Genomic DNA, 7123 nt, shown 5'->3' on the forward strand with positions numbered 1-7123 from the left:
TTCCTGAATGAATCAACCGTTTAAATGATTCGGTTCAGTCGCAATGACTCACTTATTAACAGTGACTTGGTGCCACCTACTGGCAGTTTTAATTTCACATTTAAAGGGGTCCTATTATGCTTTTTCACATTTCAACTTTAGTTGGTCTGTAATGTTGCTGTTTGAGCATAAAAAAGATCTGCAAAGTTACAAAGCTCAAAGTCCACTTCAAAAGGAGATTTTGAGATCCACTTTCAAAAACTACAACGAACGACTCGTTTGGACTACAACGCATATTTTCCGGGATTTGTCATATCACAAATATCGACGAATGGGACGAGACCTGGTTGAGCTGCACTAGAGAAGGCAGCGAGTGTTATCACTATGTCGGAGCCATGCTAGCTTTCCCAAGGCAGACGAATTTAGAGTAGTTACAATCATCTGGGTTTAAATCGCGATTAAATTGATTTGATATTGACACAATATTTACACTGAAGCTTGCAGGCGGCTATGGCAAGGGGCGTGACATTTGCAGACCAGGCGCCAAGTGCTGCCAATCACAACACACACTGGCCCAGCTAACCAATCACAGCACACACTGGCCCAGCTAACCAATCACAGCACACACTGGCCCAGCTAACCAATCACAGCACATTTTGTATTTCAGAACCAATCACAGCACATGCTCGATAACAGCCCAAATGACTTATTATTCTAATTGACCGTTTCAATTTAAGAATTTGACTGAAAAGATGATGCACACTTTTAGAAAAAAGGGCTTTATAAAAAGGTAAAAAATAACTTTAAATTTATTGAAAAAGATTAATTTCTATCACTGCTGTGAACTGATCACCACACAGAAAGGTGGCTGACAGAGTCAGCTGTCCACGGTAGTCCTTAAAATATCAGCACAATAACACACTCATCAAAATATCGTCTAATTATCATTATCGATAAAATCCCAGAAAATATTGAGATATATTTTTTGTCAATATCGAACACCCCTAATATATTTAATGTTTTGTTTAGAAAAAATTTTATAAATATGAGAAGTGCCCTTTTTTTCCACTTGAGCCCCTGCCCCTCAAAATGTCTGTGCACGTCCCTGCTAAAGAAGGTTATTGTAAAGTGTTACCCGATTATGTTTTAGTGTCTTCTGGTAAGTGTTTCTCTGTCTGTAAGATGAAGCTGAAAACATACTGAGGTCACTAAAATATTGTATGTATCACTTACCCAGTAAAAGCAACAGACTCTTGTAGAATGTTCTCATGTTCATTTTAAGCAATTTGTGATTCTTTCTGCTTTCATTTGAGGATGTTTGAATAAATGTTGTTCCTGGGAGAAACACATCAGTTCAACTTTATCTCAGAGTCTCATTATCCAATTGCTCCTTCCACTTTTCTCTCTGACTGGAGCTGGAAAAATGTTCACACACACACCATCTTGTAGCAACAAAACAAGTGAACACATTTTTACTGAAAACAATGATACCATGAAACTTCAGTTTAGTTATTAATGATAGCAAAATGCCCATGCTTGTCATTTTTACATCCATCTCTTTGGCGGACATTTATGACTATCCAAGGTATAAGTGTCATGTTGACATGCTTACATTAAATACTAGGTGTGAATATCATTGGGTGAGCTATAACCAGAGCTGGATAGATTACTTACAAAATGTATCATGTTACTGATTACATATTACATAATGAAAACCGTAGTTACTAACAATCCAGGTTAATCGTTTTAGATAATGTAATCTGACTGTTTTTAGATTACATTTAGATTTATTTTTTATTAATCAAACTTGTTTTACACTTACTATTTAACATTTACACTTACAATATTGATATAAGAACAAAGAGAAAGAAAATGTTCACATTTGTTGACATCACATTAGTGAGTAGCGGATAGTTGATAAAAAGGTAATAATTCATTATATCATCAAAATATAAATAAATAAACAGTACAATTATAAATATTTTATTTGTTTACCTGCATGTCAATCTGACCATTATATCAAATGTTTGGGAATCCCTGAATTACATAAACATACATTAATAAACACGAAAACAACAATGACATTATAGTCAAAGTGTATGGGATTTTTAGAAAGTAAAGTTTAAATCACACCAATATTCCTGACTTGATTTTTAGTTATTTGACCCCTAGAATCAAGCTATGCATTCACCTTGAGAAGCTGATCTTTGCTTCCAAAACACAGTGACTTCAGAATTATTTCTGTTTAACTGAAGAAAGTTTTGGCACAGCCAGCTGTTAATTTCATCAATGCATTGGCAGAGGGAGTCAATGGCTACCTCATTTGGTAGTCATTTGGCGATAGGGCTAGGCAACTTGGTTATCATCTGCATAGCAAACTGCATGGCAGTTTGGTTCTTTCTCATTTGACTTAGAGGGAGCATATACAGGCTGAACAAGAGTGTCACCAGAATTGAGCCATGTGGGACTTTGCATGTCATGGACATCCACCTTTTGTAGATTCCAAAAGAAAAGTTTCTTAAGAAACAGAATCTAAAATCATATAAAGATGTTTGTAACTCAAGAAGTATTACAGTTATGCACATTTTGGAAAAAATTATATTTATGCCACTCAAACAGGTATGTCCTTGTTTTGATAGAAGGAAACAAGATGCATTTCTAGTTTCAACATTACTTATCCTTCACACATTCTGCTTTAAATACAATAAGTATTAGCTGTATACAAAGTGACCAACATTTGGTTTTCAACCACTGAAAATGGGTATTATTTAACAATCTGAATATGGAGCCTCATTGAGATCCCCATTTCTCTGGGACTGAAAGATGTAGGGCCTTGAAAATGAAGATTCCAAAAGAAAGTGTTTTTCTTTTCTTTTTTTAAGAACTACAATCTCAAACTATATTGCAATTGTCTTTAATACTTATGGCACTCAGACAGGTATGTTCAATGCAGTTGCTTCTACATAAGAAAACAAGATGCATTTCTAGTTTAAACATTATTTATTCTTCAGACATTCCTTTTTAAAAGAAAAGAAGTATCATGTTTTTGCAAAGTGACCCACATATGGTTTTTGACCATTGGAAATGTGTGCAATTTAACAATTTACTCTTGGAGCCATGTTGCAATTCCATTATCTCTGGAACAGAAACATATAGGGCCTTAAAAATGAGCATGTCAAATAGGAAGTTTGTTGAGACCCAATATCTTAAGATATATTTAATGTTCTTTGAGTTACAGGTCTGCAAACTTTGGGAAAAAACTGCTCTTTCCCCATTTTCGAATGGTCACCATTGGCACATATTGCAACAAAGATAGTTAAAGTCAACAGATTTTACTAACAGACCTACCAATCTCTTTGTAAAAAAATAACATTATGATGCTCTCATCTTTCTAAAGTAAATTTTACCCCCTGTAATTTGGCTCTTAATCTCGGGTGAAAATTGCCATTTCAACCCCCCCTCTACAAAATAGTGGTTTACTCAGTGAATATGCATCCATGACATTTAATATGTTGGCTTTCATTACTATACATGTTTATCTTTCTTCAGAAAGAATATTGGCAAAATCAAAAATTTGAGCCAAGGATCTCTGGTTGAGTTGACATGGAATGACCCTGCTGTGCTGTTGGGAAATGTCTGTGCCTGTTGCTGCTGTATTTATTTATTTATTTTTGTTAATTTGGCGACTGTATTGAATGAATTCCTGGGGTACTGCCATTGTGTATATAATACATAATCATATAATATATTAAAAAGTAACTTTAATCTTATTATGAGCATTTTAAAATGTAATACTGTATTCTCTAATTATAAGTACTTAATATTTGAAATCACACTGCGTAATCCAGATTACATGTAATCAGTTGCTACCCGCCAAACTGGATCGGTTTATCAGATGGCTTTTATCACCTCTTCTGAGAGAAAACTGAGGAACAATAGTCCTGAACTACATTAAGGTTTGTATTCATTGCATCACATTTTTACTTAAATTCTCACATTATTCCATGTTGTTCTAACCTGTATGACCTGTTTTCTTTCCCATATTAAAGACTTCACAAGATCACAAGACTTTTGCATTTTTTTTTTTTTTGCATTTTAAAGCTCCACCTACATTAATCTGCCTCAAACCTCACTAGTTTATTTAAAAAAATAATCAAATCTTTCTTGCCTCTGATGAACTTTTGAGCAGTTTGTTTGACTAGGCATACATTTATTTTGCCTATGTAAATAGTGTTGTTGTTTTTTTCTTCTTGGAAATAAGCTAAGAAAATGACTGCTGATGGGGACGACTGAAATGTGACGTTGAAGGAACAAAACCAGTAAAGTCAGTGATTCCATTCAGTCCAAAACATTTAGTTGATACACTTGTAAACTGATCTACTAAAGCAGTAGTTTCATTAGTGCCACAAAGTTTTTTTTTCATTCTAAAGTCAGTGATGGTGCAATGCATTTGACCACAGTTCAATCATTCGTTATTAATATGTTGCCCACTCAAAATCACGTTAGACATTCATCTTAGGTTGAATTATTTTTCACTTTTCATCTGATTTTAATTTTAAATACCATTCTGAAGACATCCAAGTACATCATTTTGTGTGTATTTAATATCTAAAAGTGTCTTCCATTTGAACGTGCCTTTTATTTTTAGTGTTTAGAAGATAAAATGTTCAGACGTTTGACTGATTCAAAAGTATAATAATATGGAATATTTAAGCTTTCAGTATAGTTTTATTAGTACATAAATCTAACTGTCTGCTGATATTAAACAGGGAATCTCCTATTCTCTCCTGTAGAGCATCTAGGTTTTAGTTAGTCTTTCTTTTTGCAATATTTACAAAACCCTCCTTAAGAAAAATACATTTTGTAAATAGAACAAATATTAGACAAGAGTTTAACATAAAAAATAAATACTACAGTAATTTGACGTCCAACACAATACAATAGCTGTTGACATCATTGACTTCACCAACAATTTACTTCACCTTAACCACAAAAAGTAACACAATCGTGAGCATGAAAAGAAAAAAGAAAGTCTTTCCAGTCTGTTCCTACTTAAGGTTTGTCACAATCTGCTGCTACTGTGAAGGAGCGAAGGAGTGAGGAGACGTAGTGGAATTCGTGAAGATAGTCTATATTCATTCAAAACTACAAGGACCACACACATAGCACCAGGAATGAAGTTTATGACAGGACAAAGGACTCAGAAAAACACAGGGCTTAAATTGGGATCTAAACAAGGAAATTAACAAGAAACACCTGGAATCAATATCACAATCAGACATGAGGGGAAAACTAGGACACGTGGGGGAGGAAAACAAACACAAAACAGTCCATAGGCATGACAAGTTTATTATTAGCTGTAGAAAGTCCAGAGGCAGTAGATGAAGTGGTGTTCAATGATGCAGTGACATTAGATGCAGTGGTGTTCGGGCTGTAGTGGGTATTCCCAGGTGAAAAAAAGTGCACTAAAATACACTTTATTTCAGCATACTTCCATAATGTACTTAAAGTGCTCTATTTTCACATGCTAATTTTGTACTTAAAATACAAAAAATATTCTTTAGTTCTTCTTAAAATAATCTTAAGTACATCTGTGCTATTTTTAGACACCATGAATATGAACTAAATGTGCTTTTAACATATTATCTCTGTATTAAAACCATGTATTTAGTTACCACTTGTGGTACACTTGAACCCAGCTCTCATACACTTTTTAAATATACTAATCAGACATAGCAAATAGACTTATGAATTAATTAAAATATAAGAATAATATATAATAAATATATATCTGCATCTGAGGTGGCATGTACAGTGCTGTGAGAATGTCTGTTTTAGTAAATGTTACAGTATATTTTAAAAGGCTTTTATACATTATTACAACTTTACACATATTTTAGAAGCAAACATTTATCTGCATTTCCTCTTATGGAGAGGAAATTTCAGGGACCTTATGCACCTGGATTACAGGAAAGTGGAGCGGAGAAACATGCCCTATCCCTCCTGCAGTTATCTCTGCCAGGAATATCCTGCAGTGAACAAGAAGTCAAATTTAACTGAAAATCAAACACAAATGCTGGGTATACTAGATAATTGCAAAAGTATATATATAAAACAAACACGAAAACAACAATGACATTATAGTCAAAGTGTATGGGATTTTTAGAAAGTAAAGTTTAAATCACACCAATATTCCTGACTTGATTTTTAGTTATTTGACCCCTAGAATCAAGCTATGCATTCACCTTGAGAAGCTGATCTTTGCTTCCAAAACACAGTGACTTCAGAATTATTTCTGTTTAACTGAAGAAAGTTTTGGCACAGCCAGCTGTTAATTTCATCAATGCATTGGCAGAGGGAGTCAATGGCTACCTCATTTGGTAGTCATTTGGCGATAGGGCTAGGCAACTTGGTTATCATCTGCATAGCAAACTGCATGGCAGTTTGGTTCTTTCTCATTTGACTTAGAGGGAGCATATACAGGCTGAACAAGAGTGTCACCAGAATTGAGCCATGTGGGACTTTGCATGTCATGGACATCCACCTTTTGTAGATTCCAAAAGAAAAGTTTCTTAAGAAACAGAATCTAAAATCATATAAAGATGTTTGTAACTCAAGAAGTATTACAGTTATGCACATTTTGGAAAAAATAATATTTATGCCACTCAAACAGGTATGTCCTTGTTTTGATAGAAGGAAACAAGATGCATTTCTAGTTTCAACATTACTTATCCTTCACACATTCTGCTTTAAATACAATAAGTATTAGCTGTATACAAAGTGACCAACATTTGGTTTTCAACCACTGAAAATGGGTATTATTTAACAATCTGAATATGGAGCCTCATTGAGATCCCCATTTCTCTGGGACTGAAAGATGTAGGGCCTTGAAAATGAAGATTCCAAAAGAAAGTGTTTTTCTTTTCTTTTTTTAAGAACTACAATCTCAAACTATATTGCAATTGTCTTTAATACTTATGGCACTCAGACAGGTATGTTCAATGCAGTTGCTTCTACATAAGAAAACAAGATGCATTTCTAGTTTAAACATTATTTATTCTTCAGACATTCCTTTTTAAAAGAAAAGAAGTATCATGTTTTTGCAAAGTGACCCACATATGGTTTTTGACCATTGGAAATGTGT

Source organism: Sinocyclocheilus grahami, unplaced genomic scaffold (genome assembly GCF_001515645.1).
Source record: "Sinocyclocheilus grahami isolate Dianchi unplaced genomic scaffold, SAMN03320097.WGS_v1.1 scaffold2602.1, whole genome shotgun sequence".
NCBI lineage: Eukaryota > Metazoa > Chordata > Actinopteri > Cypriniformes > Cyprinidae > Sinocyclocheilus > Sinocyclocheilus grahami.